A 17,147-nucleotide genomic window follows, 5' to 3' on the forward strand; every position below is an offset into this window, starting at 1 on the left:
ATATAACAAAAACCAAAAGCTCTGATTTAGTCAATTTTATTTTATACGACGTATAAGTTGAGTCAAATAACTGATTTATTAGCATACCGTACTACAGCTAAAGAAATGGATGGCTTTTTATTAGAAAGCATAATAAGACCTACTCTCTCTAGATGCCATCAATCTACCTGTATCTCTGGATAATTATGATCAAACTGTGGCCTTTGGCATATAAAATATAATTCTCTGGTAGAATCCTCCCTCACACACACACCAAACAACACACACAGACCTACACATAAAGAATGAGCCTGCCGTGCTACATTTAAGAGCTGCCTCGGTCTACCATGCCAGCTGGCAAATGCACAAGTAAAAGGATTGAGGTCTCGGCAGAACCTGCTATCCCTTGATATAATCTTTCCTCGTCTGATCCCGCACAGCTTTTTGGACGGCACATAAACCCAGATCCAAGCCCCTTTCAGTCCCAGAGATCATGTTGCGCAGACTTATCAGGGTCATGGTAGGTCAAACTAGCACAATACATGTACACAGAGAAAGCTGTAGGCAGTCAGGTGTGGCATCAAGCACTCTGGGATTGAGTCCCACTGGAACCATCTAAAGCTCACATGACCCAAGTTTTTAGGAAGTGTTGTGTTCAGGATTTTCCACTGGCTATAGTTGGACGCTTAATAGCAATGCTTCAAGTAAGAGATGATACAGTGTTGGTGCTTAGAATGATACTACAGCATCATTCTGTCTGGAAAAAAAACATCACAACTGCTTGCCATCATCAGTCCCAGAGTATGTTAGAGTGTCATCATCATCATATGGCACAGAATATGATGCCTATGATTTACTAAGCCATAATTTAAATAACCAAGCTTACTTATTATATGGAATGTACGCATGGACAGCAATTTATGACAGTGTAAACATCTAACACTGAGGTTTTTGAAGGTCGGGAACGTCCCCGCCTTTAGCAGACATACATATAATTTACAATGGGGATTATGTATTTCAGTAATAAAGTTATTAAAAGATGGCATAAGCTATCTCAGTACATTATTTTGTCTCTGTGTTTGCAGAGCTTTCCAGTGCTATAGAAATTTTTATATTAAGCACGGTGGCTTAGGGGTTAGCACGTTGTCCAAAAAAATTCAGAGCCATTGCTTTGATAGTGTATACGTGGTGATAGCATCTTTTACAGCAATGTGACAGGAGCTGCTGTGGAGGCTCTGATGGACAGCAGGCGCTAACTAACACTATAACCCATGTATTACAAACACACAGATGAGAGACGACAGCACCAGTGATTGTTCATTATTACAGGACAGTGATACTTTAATGCTCCCTTATATCGAACGAGTGCAAGACTTTCAACAGTTCTTCAAGTCAGTTCAGTTTGATTGGAATAAGCATGGCCATTAAAGCAGCTTTAGAGAATTGCAGATTATAAGCAAACTAATGTCATCAACATCGTTGAAACTTCCGTAACACAACATAAGGATGAGACCTGGAGTCTTCTGGGTAGTCAGATTATAAAGCATTTATGTATACAGTCATAGATGAGTAAAGACAAACAGTACAATAGTTTTCTGGAATAAAATATAAAATGAACAAAATGTTGAATCAATCGATAGTAAGCATCTGACTTGCAAATGCTTTTTGGCCTAAAAAATGAGGGTCATTTCCAAAACCAAGGCCAATCTGCAATGCCAGATAAAGACATATATAGCAAGCTGTTGCACAAGAGTTAGTAACTCAGTGACAATGACAGAGAATGCAAGCATATGAGAGTGACAAGCTATCCATCTAGACCCAGAGATCTCATTATTCAGTGTCTCACTGATAGCACAGACACCTAACTCTGAGCAAGAGGCTTAATTCTGATCCCTGCTCATATAACACAGCTGAACCACCACAATGCCAAGAGAAAGCTTTGTGTAGAGAAGACTTGAATCCTAATGATATAATTATCATTATAATATAATACAATAGTGACTTGAACTTTGAAAGTCTGAGATTTATTGGTATTTCTACTTAAACTTGTCTTGGTCTTATGCATTGCACTTGGGCATCTTGCTAAGTATGGTCTTGGCTATGACCAAGAATAATAAGCGTAATGTTAATGCTACCGTCCTTTAGAAAAACAGACTAATCTATTGTACAATGAATGAATGCCAATTGCATTCATTTGGAGTTCATCATGAATTGGCCTCAACCCCCTTCCTAGCCTCGACTAAATCTCTGCTAGTCCTGTCATTGAACTTGACAATATAGATCTTGACTTGACTTATAGATCGATCAGATCCAGTATAGTTTCACTCTCACTCACTCACTCATTTTCTACCGCTTATCCGAACTTCTCGGGTTAGGGGGAGCCTGTGCTTATCTCAGGCGTCATCAGGCATCAAGGCAGGATACACCCTGGACGGAGTGCCAACCTATCGCAGGGCAGACACACACACACTCTCATTCACTCATTCACTATGGACAATTTTCCAGAGATGCCAATCAACCTACCATGCATGTCTTTGGACCGGAGGAGGAAACCGGAGTACCCGGAGGAAACCCCCGAGGCACGGGGAGAACATGCAAACTCCACACACACAAGGCGGAGGCGGGAATCGAACCCCCAACCCTGGAGGTGTGAGGCGAACATGCTAACCATTAAGCCACCGTGCCCCCCAGTATAGTTTCACTTCTGTAGAAATTTCAGCAAATAAGGCAAACGAGAGGATAGTGTGTGCACTGAATTCCATGAGCTGGCAAAAGTTTATAGCAGGCAAGACTCCACAAAACTCCAGGCACATTGGCCTTGGCATTGTGGAATAGACCTTCTGTCACAAGGACAATCAAACAACCATCTTCCCTTCGTCCATTACCGATAGAGGAAAAAAGTGATGGCGGAATCTCTATCCAATATCAAAGGGTATTCCAGATGACAAAGGAACATGATTATGCCCTACTTTTGGTAGGCAAAATGTTCTCTCAACTCACCCTGTGAATTATGTATAACTTTGTACATAAGGAGTACAGAAGTGCAAGTGTCTTCTCCATAGCCACCTTGAATATCTTGTGATGCCATATGGCTTGGGAATAGTCATCTATAATTCCAGTCGCTTGTCAATTAAGTGCTCTGGTACATAAGTAGTGGTTTACCCTGATGACATGTTGGTGTATATACAGTAGGTTGCTAATAACTCTGTATAACCATATCATCAATGTGTTAGAAAATACATTACAGTATAATTAAACCAAGGCCCAAGTGCAACATCCCAAAACAAATGCGTGTCATCATTCATCTAGTTAAGATTGAAGAGAACAAATCGGACACTGTACCGCCTGGAGTCGAATAAATATAGGACGTTATCTCAACTCGATGATGTAGATTTGTTTTGAGTTAAAGTGACAAACCGTGTCATGAATAGTGCTGTGCCATATAAAAATAAGTTAGGATACAAAACTCCTTTCAAACCTATTATCCACTCACACAGATGCCAATTGGTAAGTGACAACATCTTGTAGTCAGACCATCCATCAAATATTTTCCAAGCAAGAGATGAGTTTTTTGGGGGATGATAGCTGTGGTCGGCAGCAAACTGTTATCAGATACTCACAGACACACCCACCCACAGACACACCCACCCACACCAACACTCCTTCCAACAACAAATCATTTATAACCTCAATTTCTACTAAAATACTTGCCTACTTAAATATTTGTATTTCGCAAACATTCCCAGGTCTTACTCTTGCATCTCACCTAGATTATGGCTATAAAAGCAGTTTCTTAACTCAGGGAAGCATCAAACTTTCCCTAGAATATTAATGTTTCACTACAGCACTACAGTGTGAGACATTGCCAGGACCTGGCATTTATTTTTGAGCTCCTGCTGTCCCATGTGCTGTCCAGAGCTAGAAGTCCTCGAGCAAGCATCTGGCCATGCTCGTAATGAGAAAGGAGATACGGGGCTTTTTCTCATTAAGGAGGAAACTTATGTTCTCTTTGGAGCATTTCAAGTCACAATAACAAGCTTCACACTCATATGTGTGCTGTATTCATCATCCAAGATTACTCAGAGGTGTGTGTGTGTGTGTGTGCGTGACTGGGAACTGGTCCAAACTGGGTGACTGACAGAATCAAAGGCACCATTTTCTCTGGAAGATGACAAAGACCTGACTGAACATACAGATTTCTATGAAATAAACAGACTGTTTAAGACAAACACACACACACACACACACACACACACACACACACACACACACACACACACACACACACACACACACACACGAAAAACAAGCCGTACAAGATGTACTTGTAATAGAAGACAAAACAATCAGTGTGTGTTGAAATGGGTTCTATGTACTACACATGAATTTTGTTCAAATGAATGACGCTGATTATTCCAGTAGTCCTCCAAAAACATTACTTAACAGACATAATGTCCAGAAATGTCCTTCATCCAGAAATGTCCTGAGCAACTTTGCATCTGAGGCAATGGTCCACTCCTGGAAGAAAAGATGGATGCTTCCTTCTGTCCTTCTGGTGGGAAGAGAGCCCTTTATGGCATAGTTCAAGTACCTTAGGTTGTTATACATTGGTGATGGATGGATGAAAGACGGAATAAAATTGGGTCTAGGGCAGTAGTCTTATAGTCAGTGTACCAGACAGTGGTGGTGAAGCAGGAGCTCACACTACAGGTATGATTTATGGCAATAAGTTGAGAATAAGGGGTGTTCAGGTGTGGATAGGGTCCTAGACTCTGTTTCTCTGAATCATGAGGAAGCAGAAAAGTCATTTGGACACTGTATAGTCAGATAGTCGGCCTGTCTGTTTTTGGTAGAGCTGTATCGAGCACATTCAACAGTATGGAGACCACAGTGAAGATACAGGAGTATCCACCGGAGTGATTACATTTCACAATTCCTTAGGAAGTGCTTAAAGTTTTGGAAATTGGAAATGTCTTGGTTGACTTTCTGCAGCTTGTTGGCTAATTGCTGCAAACCAGGAATCAGGACATTAGTATAAATTTTGCCTCTTGTTTTAAGCTTTTGTTGAAATATTTACCCTCGAATATCACAATCATGCCTGCACACAATATCCAACAGGAGTACTCATGGTAATGAATGATTTCTCACTAGATGGCACTAGCTTGCCATACTTCCTCTGGAGCTCCCATCAAGCCAGGCAGTCACACTCCATTGGCTGCTAGCTTATCACACACACACACACACACACACACACACACACACACACACACACACACACACACACACACACACACACACACACACACACTGGAAGGTAATACTGAAGAGGCTGAAGTTAGTGTTGTGACTCGGTGCAATCTTATATGTCACATGCATTTGCTTATGTATCGCCACATCCAATTAAAAAACCTTAACCCTAACCTTACCGCATTTCTTTTCATTATTTCCATGAAAAAGACGGATATCAGAGATACACGGACGTCTACAGGTACATGCGTGTATGATATTGCCAGAGGAGACAAAGAAACGTCTATGAAATTGGAGAAGAGATTTGGACAGGTGTATATATCACTCTGTGTGTGTATAACACTGTGTGTGTGTGTGTGTGTGTGTGTGTGTGTGTGTGTGTGTGTGTGTGTGTGTGTGTGTGTGTGTGTTGGAGTGTGGAGTGCAAACCGGGACATTAAGGCCGACATATGGTGTGTGATTTAATCTGAAATAAGCTTGCAGGTTTTTTTTTCTGTGTATGTGATAACTGGCAAACAAAGTGTGAGACTGTGAGTCTTTGTGTTGTGTCCTTAGAGCTGGGACAGAACCAAACAGACAGGTCTGGACTAATCCCAGTGTTGATGACTCTGTCTCCCTTTTTCTTTTTCTCTTACACACGCACTGTAATTGTTTTAATAATTCTATGCCCATAAATGACATGAACATGCATTTGCTCAGTTCAATGAGAAGACGTATTCACCATGCGTGCTTGTTTACATCTCCAATATATGGCATGCTCACACCCAATTAGACAATCAATCAGATTTTGTGCCACTGAAATGGCCATGATCATCACACACTGTGGATCGAATAATTAAAAATGGACATTTTCACTTGTATTCATTTCATATGAACCCAATTACCATGTTTCATCTCCCATTCCTTTGTGTGAATGCTTAAATGCTTGTGGTCCTTTATGCAATCCCAAATAGATCCTAATAATTAGGCAACCCTATGCTTGTCTCTGCATTACTGTAACATTAATCTGGTTTCAATACATGTTTATGATTTGCAGATATATAATTTAATTCACAGCATTTGTTTTTTATTTTATGCTTCAGCTTATTAAAGCACTGCCAAAGTAGACAGCAGGATTCTTTGATAATCTTATCCATTAGCGGCAGCAACAATGACCTGTAATCAAATGATCAGAAAAAAGCATGATATTAAAATACTTGCCATAATGATTTATCTCATTAGCACAAAAAAGAAATGCTAAATTATGACAAGGATCTCAAACCAACCTTATTATCATATTATTTCAAAAAAAAAAAAAAAAAGCTAGCATGAATAAGCACCCCTGAAACGTGGGGAGAACATGCAACCTCCAAGCACACAGATCGGAGGCAGGCAAGCCCCCAACCCCAGAGGTGTGGGGTAAACATGGTAACAAAATTAGTCATTCATTCATTCATTTTCTACCGCTTATCCGAACTTCCTCGGGTCACGGGGAGTCTGTGCCTATCTCAGGCGTCATTGGGCATTGAGGCAGGATACACCCTGGACGGAGTGCCAACCCATCACAGGGCACACACACACTCTCATTCACTCACACACACTCACACACTATGAACAATTTTCCAGAGATGCCAATCAACCTACCATGCATGTCTTTGGACCGGGGGAGGAAACCGGAGTACCCGGAGGAAACCCCCGAGGCACGGGGAGAACATGCAAACTCCACACACACAAGGCTGAGGCGGGAATCAAACCCCCAACCCTGGAGGTGTGAGGCAAACGTGCTAACCACTAAGCCACCATGCCCCCCACAAAATTAGTCAAACAGAACCATATAATTCCTTTATAAGGACTTGATATGTAGATCAAACTCAACCAGCTATTTTTGCACCTCTCAATTACGCTGTAATTCAAGAGCATTGAAAGTTTCCCCAAATACTGATGCTTTATTTAAAGCCAAATCAGTATGTAATTATGACAAACTGGGTGAGTGTTAATTACTGTGTATTATGTTATCTGAGTACCTAAATACAGCATTTTGGTATAACCTGGGAATGAAGTTAAGGATCTCTAGATACAAATAATTTTTCCCTTTGTAATTTTTGATATATAACTTCCAGATTTCTTCATCTTCACCACTGTGAAGTTTATTTACTAGAGTAAAATGTAATGCGGTCTTAGCCTCAGTAATCCAGGCCTCAGGCAGTGTGTAAACATACATATATTCTTCATTGCATTCCAGGAAATTACAGTCAATACATATTTTAGAACTAATTAAGCACAAACTGACTTACAGTAACTACATTTACTTTAATTACTTTGTACTATATTGGAATTGATTGGCATTTAACAATAAGAGGAAGCAAACAATGGCACCAGGCTAAAACGTACGGTAAAAGCATTTATCACTGTACTGTACAGTAACAGTGCCCCATAAAACCACCCTGAAACTGTCCTAAAGATATGGAAATGAATGCACTTTACTTTGTGTACATAAGTATACACACACACACGTAGGACAGTATCGGGGGCAGTCGGCAAGCGGGAGTGCTTGGCCCCCTTTCCATGTGATTCATGAAGGAATTAGATGCAAGCCGTGACAATGTAAGGCAAACATGGCTGATAAACCCATTTTAAATATGGAACATTTGCATGCTACAAGAGCTCCTGAGTTTGTGTAAATTTACATAAACGCAGACTCACGTATCTGAAGCTTCATTTACATTACTGAGCTTCACTTTTTAAATTACACAAAAGATTTTGTGAAAGTCAGTCATTTCATTTTACTGACCTGATAGGAAGCAATCAAAACAAACTTTAACTAAATTTAAATCAGTATGCCGACCCATTGTTTGTTAAGCTGCAAATAGGGAACAGTCAGAAGAAGACAATTCCGCCTACTAGGATCCTCAGGCTCAAGCTACAGTACCTGGGTACCTGTTCAGGCTATCTTAACCTAACTCCCCTTTTGCTTGCTGGTTTCATTACAGATGACCTTGTAGTATGCTGGGAGCTTCAGCCTGCCAGAGTATCAAGACAAACGGCCTGGAAGTGTTTCACTTACCGTTTTGTTTTCAGTGAAGGTCCAGCATACTCAGGCTTCGTCTCAGAGTATTTTACTTCTTTGAAAGTTATTAAGTTAATTCATCCATCATTGCAGAATCATTGATCCTAGATCATGAATAACCCTACTCTTCTTCAGTATCCATCTTTGCTGCTGATGTCCTGACCTCTTCTTGGCCTTGCTTCTCCACTGAGATGGCTGACCTGAAATTTTAGCTTGACCTGAAACCTATCTTCAGGCTTAGAAGGAGTATGTTTAAAAAAATACCAATGAAAGAACCAATACCATATCAGTGCCGTACATTTACGGCATTTAGCAAACAAAACCCTTATCCAGAGTGACTTACAACTGAGCAACTGAGGGTTAAGGGCCTTGCTCAGGGGCCCAGTAGTGGCAGCTTGGTGGACCAGTGGTTTGAACCCATGACCTTCCGATCAGTAGCCCAACACCTTAACCACTGAGCTACCACATCCCATCAATCCCATCACATGCCATCAATGACAACTCTGTAGTATTAATTTGTGCTCATGTTTGGCAATACTTAGCACCAGTAGATAGTCAAAGAGAAATGTATTTTGAAGGGTCCTAAAGCAAGTTTGACCAAACTTTTAAATCAGGTCACTGTCAATTATCACTACCCCTTCCCCCTTCGGTCTGATTCTGAGACTGGATCTTCATAGTAGGTCTGAGTTTGTTATGTCCAAGGCCAGGATTAGCCGATATCAAGACAAGTCCTCAAGTCTTAAAGCAAACCAGAGGTCAAGCTTTTACTTTAACTAGATGGCTTGATTTGTGTGTTGTTGTTTCTCTCTACATCTCTGCAGTAAATAAATATGCTACATATGTTATTTTTGGTCAAAACCAAGACCAGATATAACAAGACAAGCCCAAGCCAACTCAGAAAATGTCTAAAACTTAAGTTCTACTTGTTGATGCCTTGTAACCTGGCTAAACAGGAACATCACAAATCAATTTGAAAAAGCGGCAAATTGCGATGCTAGACAACTTGGTTGAATATACATTGAGATGTATCACCTGCTTATGGTTGCAGACCAAGTACACACCCTTATTTGAACGGTATTTCCTTTTCATTCATTCATTTGCTACCGCTTTTATCCGAACTTCTCGGGTCACGGGGAGCCTCAGGCGTCATCTGGCATCAAGGCAGGATACACCCTGGACGGAGTGCCAACCCATCGCAGGGCACACACACACTCATTCATTCACTCACACACTACGGACAATTTTCCAGAGATGCCAATGAACCTACCATGCATGTCTTTGGACCAAGGAGGAAACCGGAGTACCCAGAGGAAACCCCCGAGGCACAAGGAGAACATGCAAACTCCACACACACAAGGCGGAGGCAGGAATCGAACCCCCAACCCTGGAGGTGTGAGGCGAACGTGCTAACCACTAAGCCACCGTGCCCCCCTACGGTATTCCCTTGGATTTCAAATTTACCAGATCTAAACCTGATTGAGTATCTGTGGGATGTGCTGGACAAACAAGTCTGACGGAAGCCACAACTCAAAAATTACAGGACATAAAATAATGTGCAGCCAATGTTTTGGTATGAGATATCACCGCACACCTTCAGAGGTCTTGAAGAGTTTATGCCTTCAGGTAGCAGAGCTGTTTTGGTGGAATGCGGTGGACCTACATGATATTAGGCAGTTGGTTTTAATGATCTATGTCCCGCTGTAATAATTACTACAGAAATGATCATATAGAACATAGAAAAGGTGAATTAAATAATACTAGTTGGTTTGAAAATACAACAGTGCTATAAATGCATACTTCAGCTTGGCAAATTTACTTTTATCTAACTGAATGGCATTTGAATAGAAAAAATCTTATTGCGCGTTCTCTCTCTCTCTCTCTCTCTCTCTCTCTCTCTCTCTCTCTCTCTCTCTCTCTCTCTCTCTCTCTATCCTTTGCTGATTAAGAGGCAGAATGCTTATTCATCTGGTTGCTCTGATTCAGGAGCAGATTGCTGGACCTCAGTTGAACCTCTGTTAAACCATGTATAATTGCTTGGTCTCCTATTGTTTGGCTCATCATTTTCTTTCTTTCTTTTCTTTTTTTTTTTTTGCATTTCTCTGTTTAGGTGCACAAGGACTCGATTTGTGTTGCATTCTCATTACCAGAACCCATTACCACATTGGGAAAGGACACACACAAACACAATGACACACACACACTCATCAGTAATCATTACTGCTCAGCCTGACAGCGTGCACCACCAAGAGAGACAGTATTAACAAATCTGAATCGTTTTTAAACGTTGGCCCCACGAGCCGATTCTTCAAAACACGCAGGTGTGTAAGGATATAAGGAAATTTGTAGAAAAGTAGAAAAAACATAAACGTGATATCGAAGTGCTTTTTATTGAATATTAAGATTTCATCTTAATCATTAGCATAAGATATACAGTACTGTGCAAAAGTTTTAGGCAGGTGTGAAACAATGCTGTAAACAAAGAATGCTTTCAAAAATGGAAGTGGTAAACATTTATTTTCAGAAATGAACAAAATGCAGTGAATGAACAAAAGAGAAATCTAAATCTAATCAATATTTAGTGTGACTAGCGTTTACCTTCAAAACAGCAGCAATTCTACCAGGTACACTTGCACACGGTTTTTGAAGGAACTTGGCTGGTACTGTAAGTTGTTCCAGACATCTTGGAGAACTAACCACAGATCTTCTGTGGATGTCGGCTTTCTCACATCCTTCTGTCTCTTCGTGTAATCCCAGACACACTGGATGATGTCGAGATCAGGGCTCTGTGGGGGTCGTGCCATCGCTTCATGCTGGTTCGGAGGCAAACGGTAGTAACACCGAATATTGATTTGATTTCGATTTTTCTTTTGTTTGCTCACTTTGCATTTTGTACATTTTGTTTACAGCATTGTTTCACACCTGCCTAAAACTTTTGCACAGTACCGTATGTTTCGGTTCATTGCGAAAATAAATACATTTATTTTAATAAAGAGACATACATCTCTGAAGTGCTGCTTTCATATTTGGGTATGAACCCAAGCCTATTCGAAAATAGGCTTTCACTTGCTCGGATCGTCTCTCGGGGAGGTCACACAGTTGTGACATGAGTGAGGGTGTGTGTTTGTGTGTAAAGTGTGAATGGGTTGAAGAAGGAAGCCGACACTTTCTTTGAAGTGTATGAAGTGAGTTAGACTTCAAGATGGAGTGTGTGTGTGTGTGTGTGTGTATGTGTGTGTGTTGGTGTGTTTTTCATTAAACAAAGATTTACCATGAGTTGCTAGAATACATGATGTTACAGATCTGCCCTCACTTAATGATCGCTAGCTAGTTATTGCAGCTTAGTTCTAGCTTAGAAGTGAACATCATGATATTATTCTTGATATTAACATACTGTACTGTATGGTTATGTGGAAAATCGTTCCAGTAGAGCTTTAGATCAATATTTATTTCATGATAAAAACACAATGGGTAGATGTGCAAAGTAGGAGGTTACTGAAAGAAAGATACAGCATGTTATATTCATTTCCAATAGCATCCCATGGATGAGGTCGAAAATTTCATGCAGTTGTTTAGAGCAAGTGCTGAATACTAATGAAATCTTCTAGCTTTCAACCAAAGCTAAGACTGGAGGATCAGAGATTCCTGTGATGAAGAAGCAAGGGCCAAATTTCTGTATTTGATCTTGACATGATCTCTTACAGGTATCTGCATTCATGTGTTCCTGCTCCTGGCTTGGAGCTAAACTCATCATTCTTTCTCACATACAAATCAGGATCTGTCCTGAAGACTGTGCGTGAAGAGCATGTACAGGTTGACAAATTCGATTCAATTTTGGCACCAGTGTCTTATTTGCTACAAGGGTTTGTGTACATAACAGTAACACGTATGAGCTTGAGGCTGGGGCTGATTTCCTTCTAGCCCAGGATGTCAATCATAATACAGTCCCCTAGGGTAAAAGGCTGAGGTAAAAGCTTGGAAAAGCATCACGAAAGAAGAACTAAGAAGTTGATTCCATTCATTTCCATCTTATAAAGTCCCAAAAATGGAGCTTAGCTATAGCATAATAGTGATCAACTCTACTTCTTGAGCAGGAGTTTAGAATTATTACTGTTGTCAAAGCCATTTCTGAGGCTACTGTTAAAATAGTTTTCTTTCTGATTCATTCATTTAGAACAAATTGGTGGACAATGAACTGTATGGAGAAAAAAAAAAACTTTCATTGTCTCTGATCTTTTTATTAAGAAGTTTTATATTGCCTTTGACTTCAAACGGAGATATTCTTTGTCGGAAAAATTGTCATAAATGCTAATTTAAATGCTCTCTAAAAGAGAAAGTCAAACGCATGCATGCAGCTACTAGGAGTCTATAAATATTAAAGATCATGATGGTGTCATCAACACATTGTTCATGCATTTACATGTGGCAGACTGCATTTTATTTATATACCACTATGTCATTAAGGGTTGAGTGAGTTACTCAATAGTCTAACAGTGTCAACTTGGCATTGCTGAATTATGCGGATGTGGTAGTTCAGTGGTTAAGGTGTCGGCTACTGATCGGAAGGTCATGGGTTCGAGCCTCAGGTCCACCGCTGATGGGCCCCTGAGCAAGGCCCTTAACCCTCAGTTACTCAGTTGTAAGTCACTCTGGATAAGGGTGTCTGCTAAATGTCGTAAATGTAAATTAACAACCTTCTCATCACTAGTCCAGTGTCTTAACCATTGAGCTACAACTGCCACAACAAGTGGATCCATGGCCTTTGATGCAATAAGCATAATTACATGTAGGTAAAAATTTGTTGCCTGGTGTTTTCATATTGATCTGAGAGCAATGAGTCTGGTACATTAGGATCATTATCTATAAGTCAGGATAACGCAGATGCTGATAAAATTAGCCATAGGTCTTCAGGAAATCTCTTATTTGGCTGTTTGCACAGCCAAAGCAGGTTGTTTTTCAAACTGGATAAAAAGTGTAAAGTGGTATAAATGGGTGGGATGCAAGAGCATAAATTCAACATTTATGTTATTCAGGCAAGTCCAGCAAACCTAGGCATTATCCATAGCATACAGCAGAACAAAGCAGAAGAAGGCAGGGTCATCTTCAGGGTCTTCTTCTGCTTCATGTCAAAACATGAAACACAGAACATTCATTCATCTTCTACCGCTTATCCGAACTTCTCGGGTCACGGGGAGCCTGTGCCTATCTCAGGCATCATTGGGCATCAAGGCCCTGGACGGAGTGCCAACCCATCACAGGGCAACCACACACACACTCTCATTCACACACTATGGACAATTTTCCAGAGATGCCAATCATGCATGTCTTTGGACCGGGGGAGGAAACCGGAGTACCCGGAGGAAACCCCCGAGGCACAGAGAGAACATGCAAACTCCACACACACAAGGCGGAGGCGGGAATCGAACCCCCAACCCTGGAGGTGTGAGGCGAACGTGCCTCACACCTATAATAATAATAATAATAATAATAATAATAATAATAATAATAATAATAATTCTGGATTAAGTTGCTTATTTTTATCATCATAAAATCACTGCAGAGGAGACTCTGATCAATCAGCAGCACACAGCCACTTTCAAACTAATGGATTCTGGTTTGTTTTGATGAATGTGGACAATAAATTCTAGCCGTGGTGCAGGTCTGGGGCAGATAAACAGCTTGTCTGGATGTTTGCATACCATTAAAAGGTCATCAAGAGAAGCTAAACAAATTCCAACCTTTACTCCAATGTCATCAATCTGAGACCGCCAAGCACCAGGCTAGCATCACTTTTAATCCACCAATCGCAGCTTTTAGGCGGAGATGATTGTTTTTGCATGTTTTTACCTGCCAATTTTGGACCTCTGTGGACTTAACTAAATGTCTTCCTATTTAAAATGATGTACACAGCATCCACCAACCGATCAGTCAAGTATCCTTTTGCCTTCACATTGCAGTAGAGGTCTTCACGGGTCCACATAGATCCGAAAACCCGAGGTCTGACCCGAACCCACACTAAAAGTTTCACGTGTACCTCGGACACGGGTCGGGTATAATAATAGTGGCATCGGGTCTCGGGTAATTTAAAACAAATGTGTTTTTACCGAAAGGACCCCGAGAAGACCCGAACTACTGTATCTCGCGTGTGTGCATCGACTCGAGACCTTTTCCAACCTCTCCTCTGTTTGCCAAGACCGCTTGCAACATGTGGCTGGCAAAGTGTGGCTGGCGGTAAGCTAATTTTCATTGAAGCAGACCTGTCAATTAATTTTGAATCCACTCTGTAGCGGTTACTTTAGTGTAGAGTTATGCAGCATTCGGGTCCAGTCGGGTTAAATAAAAATTGCCAACGGGTCGGGTCGGGTCGGGTTCGGGTTAAATTTTTTCGGGCTTATCTCGGGTCGGGTCTTTCTAAAAAAAATATATATATATGGGTTCAGGTAAAAAGTGATTGGGGTCACTTAGGGTCGGGTACATTACATTAGACCCGAGAAGACCTCTACATTGCAGTGTGGCCCAGGCATGAGAACATTTCTTTGCACTGCCTTTCAGAGACTGGTCTACCCTGGCCTACCAAGTTGGCACTCTATTTTTTCAGCATCTTACCATCTCCTTGGGTCTTTACAAGATTAATGACTTTTACACATCTCTGTATCATGGTGTCGCAGACAGTTCTGTATCCTAGCAGCTGGGATTCAAGGCATTTCAAGTTGTAAAAAGTAGAGACTATTGTATTTCCATGAAGTCTGTGTAATGGAGTGTCCCCCTGTGTAACCTCTATGGCAGAGGTTGGCATCCCATTGGGATGTCAAACCATTAAGAGGTGTGGGGTGCCAGGTGGAGCTCTCAACATATAGAGACCAATGTACTGAAATTAATGTAAATAATTAAAGACATGTGCAGAACAGACATGCTGATATGGACAGACACATCAGTACATCAGGTGCATCATATAACTCATCTAGATGACACAATATCTGTGAATCTCAGATCAACAGTTGGTAAGAGCAGTTTTTCAGGGCATTGCCCTCTGAAGGGTTCATGAGGGACCCCTGGCATCAATGCTGTATGCAGAGATAAGTTGTTTTTATAGGCTTTTCCACTATTTTCATTGCTCCCGTAAGTCTTAAATGCCTTTAAGCATACACAAGATATTCATATAGTGCTTATACACTGGATGGCATGTCCCAGCTTGACAAATTACACCACTAAGCAAGCTGTACCATAAACACTATTTAGCCAACATTATGTGGATACTAATGTGTGGGCCTTTTCTGAAACTACTGCAAGAAATTTGTCACAAAAAAACCCCACACAATTTTCTGTAATGTTTTTGCATGCTGCAGTTTTTAGTTACAACATAATAATGACCCTGTGGATAATATGAGATTCTTAAAGACATAGCTTGCCAAATTTGGTGTAGACTCACTCTAGCGGTCTGTACAGAGCCTGACCCGATTCCCACTGAACACCTTCAGAAAAACCGAATTTGCACTAAACCTTTTTTTTTTGCCAGTGATTGACCTCACTAAGGCTCAGGTGACTGAATGGACAAATCCCCTTAAATATCTAGTATAAAGCCTTATAGCTCTTATAGCAGCAAAGCACAGGATCGATCTTGGAATTAGATGTTCAACAAGCACATATGGGTTAGATGTCATGCTCACAAATGTTGAGTCTTATAGTGAGGGTACACATGCAGAATTTGGTTATCTCTCTTTCCTAGGTGTCACATGATATGAGCCAGGACAAGTACAGTACTTGAAGTTTTCTAAACATGAACCAGCTGTAGCAGATCCTCTCTCTTATGGCCAATTACATGGATTTATGTAAATTATTTAGCTAAAAGAAGCTAATCAAATCAGAGATTAGCCATGGGGATAAAAACACAAGGTCAGTAAGGAGAGAGAGTTACAACAATTGTGAAGTATTGTGTTGTGAATTGTTGTCCTCCTTCATATATCAAGTCCATATGTATTGTTCATTAGATACATGGATTTGAAGAAATAGCTCAGTTAAACATAAGCCTGCTATGTGGTTTATTTTCTGACTACAAGTTGGTCTAAACATATTTTGCTTTAACTATATATGTACCATTCACCTAACATTAATATTTGAACACAAGCATAACTGTAGGGCAGGGGGTCTCAAATCTTATCAGGAAAGGGCTTGTGTGAGTGCAGATTTTGAACGTGGATTGGTTTGCTGCTTGTGGTAACTAAAATTGGACACTACTGTAAATAAGACAAGGTGGCTTATTAGGAATATGGACTGTTGCTTTTTTCATAATCCACTGACCTGAACTGTGTAGACCCTTAGCATGTTTTAAAGAAGCAAATAAAATTTAATGGCCTTACTGTTCCAAGGTCCCATAAATTTGTCCTAAGCTTGGGATGGGATACTGTCTGTGCTTGTGAGTTTCTGCTCAGTATTCCTGTTTACTCCCACCTACCCTGGTGTTCGTGTTGGTTTTGTCTGAGTATTCCTGTTTCCTTGCACCTCCTCCAATGTCCTTTTGGGTTTCCTTTGGGTATTCTGGGTTCCTCCGACCGCTACCAGTGTCCATGTTGGTTTCCTCTTTGTATTCTGTTTTCCTTCCACCTCCTCCAATGTCCATTTGGGTTTCCTTTGGGTATTCTGGGTTCCTCTGATCGCTACCAGTGTCCATGTTGGTTTCCTCTTTGTATTCTGTTTTCCTTCCACCTCCTCCAATGTCCATTTGGGTTTCCTTTGGGTATTCTGGGTTCCTCTGATCGCTACCAGTGTCCATGTTGGTTTCCTCTTTGTATTCTGTTTTCCTTCCACCTCCTCCAATGTCCATTTGGGTTTCCTTTGGGTATTTTGTTTTCCTCCCACCTCCTCCAAGTGTCCCTGTGGG

The sequence above is a fragment of the Tachysurus fulvidraco genome, chromosome 1, assembly GCF_022655615.1.
Source record: "Tachysurus fulvidraco isolate hzauxx_2018 chromosome 1, HZAU_PFXX_2.0, whole genome shotgun sequence".
In the NCBI taxonomy this organism is placed as follows: Eukaryota; Metazoa; Chordata; class Actinopteri; order Siluriformes; family Bagridae; genus Tachysurus; species Tachysurus fulvidraco.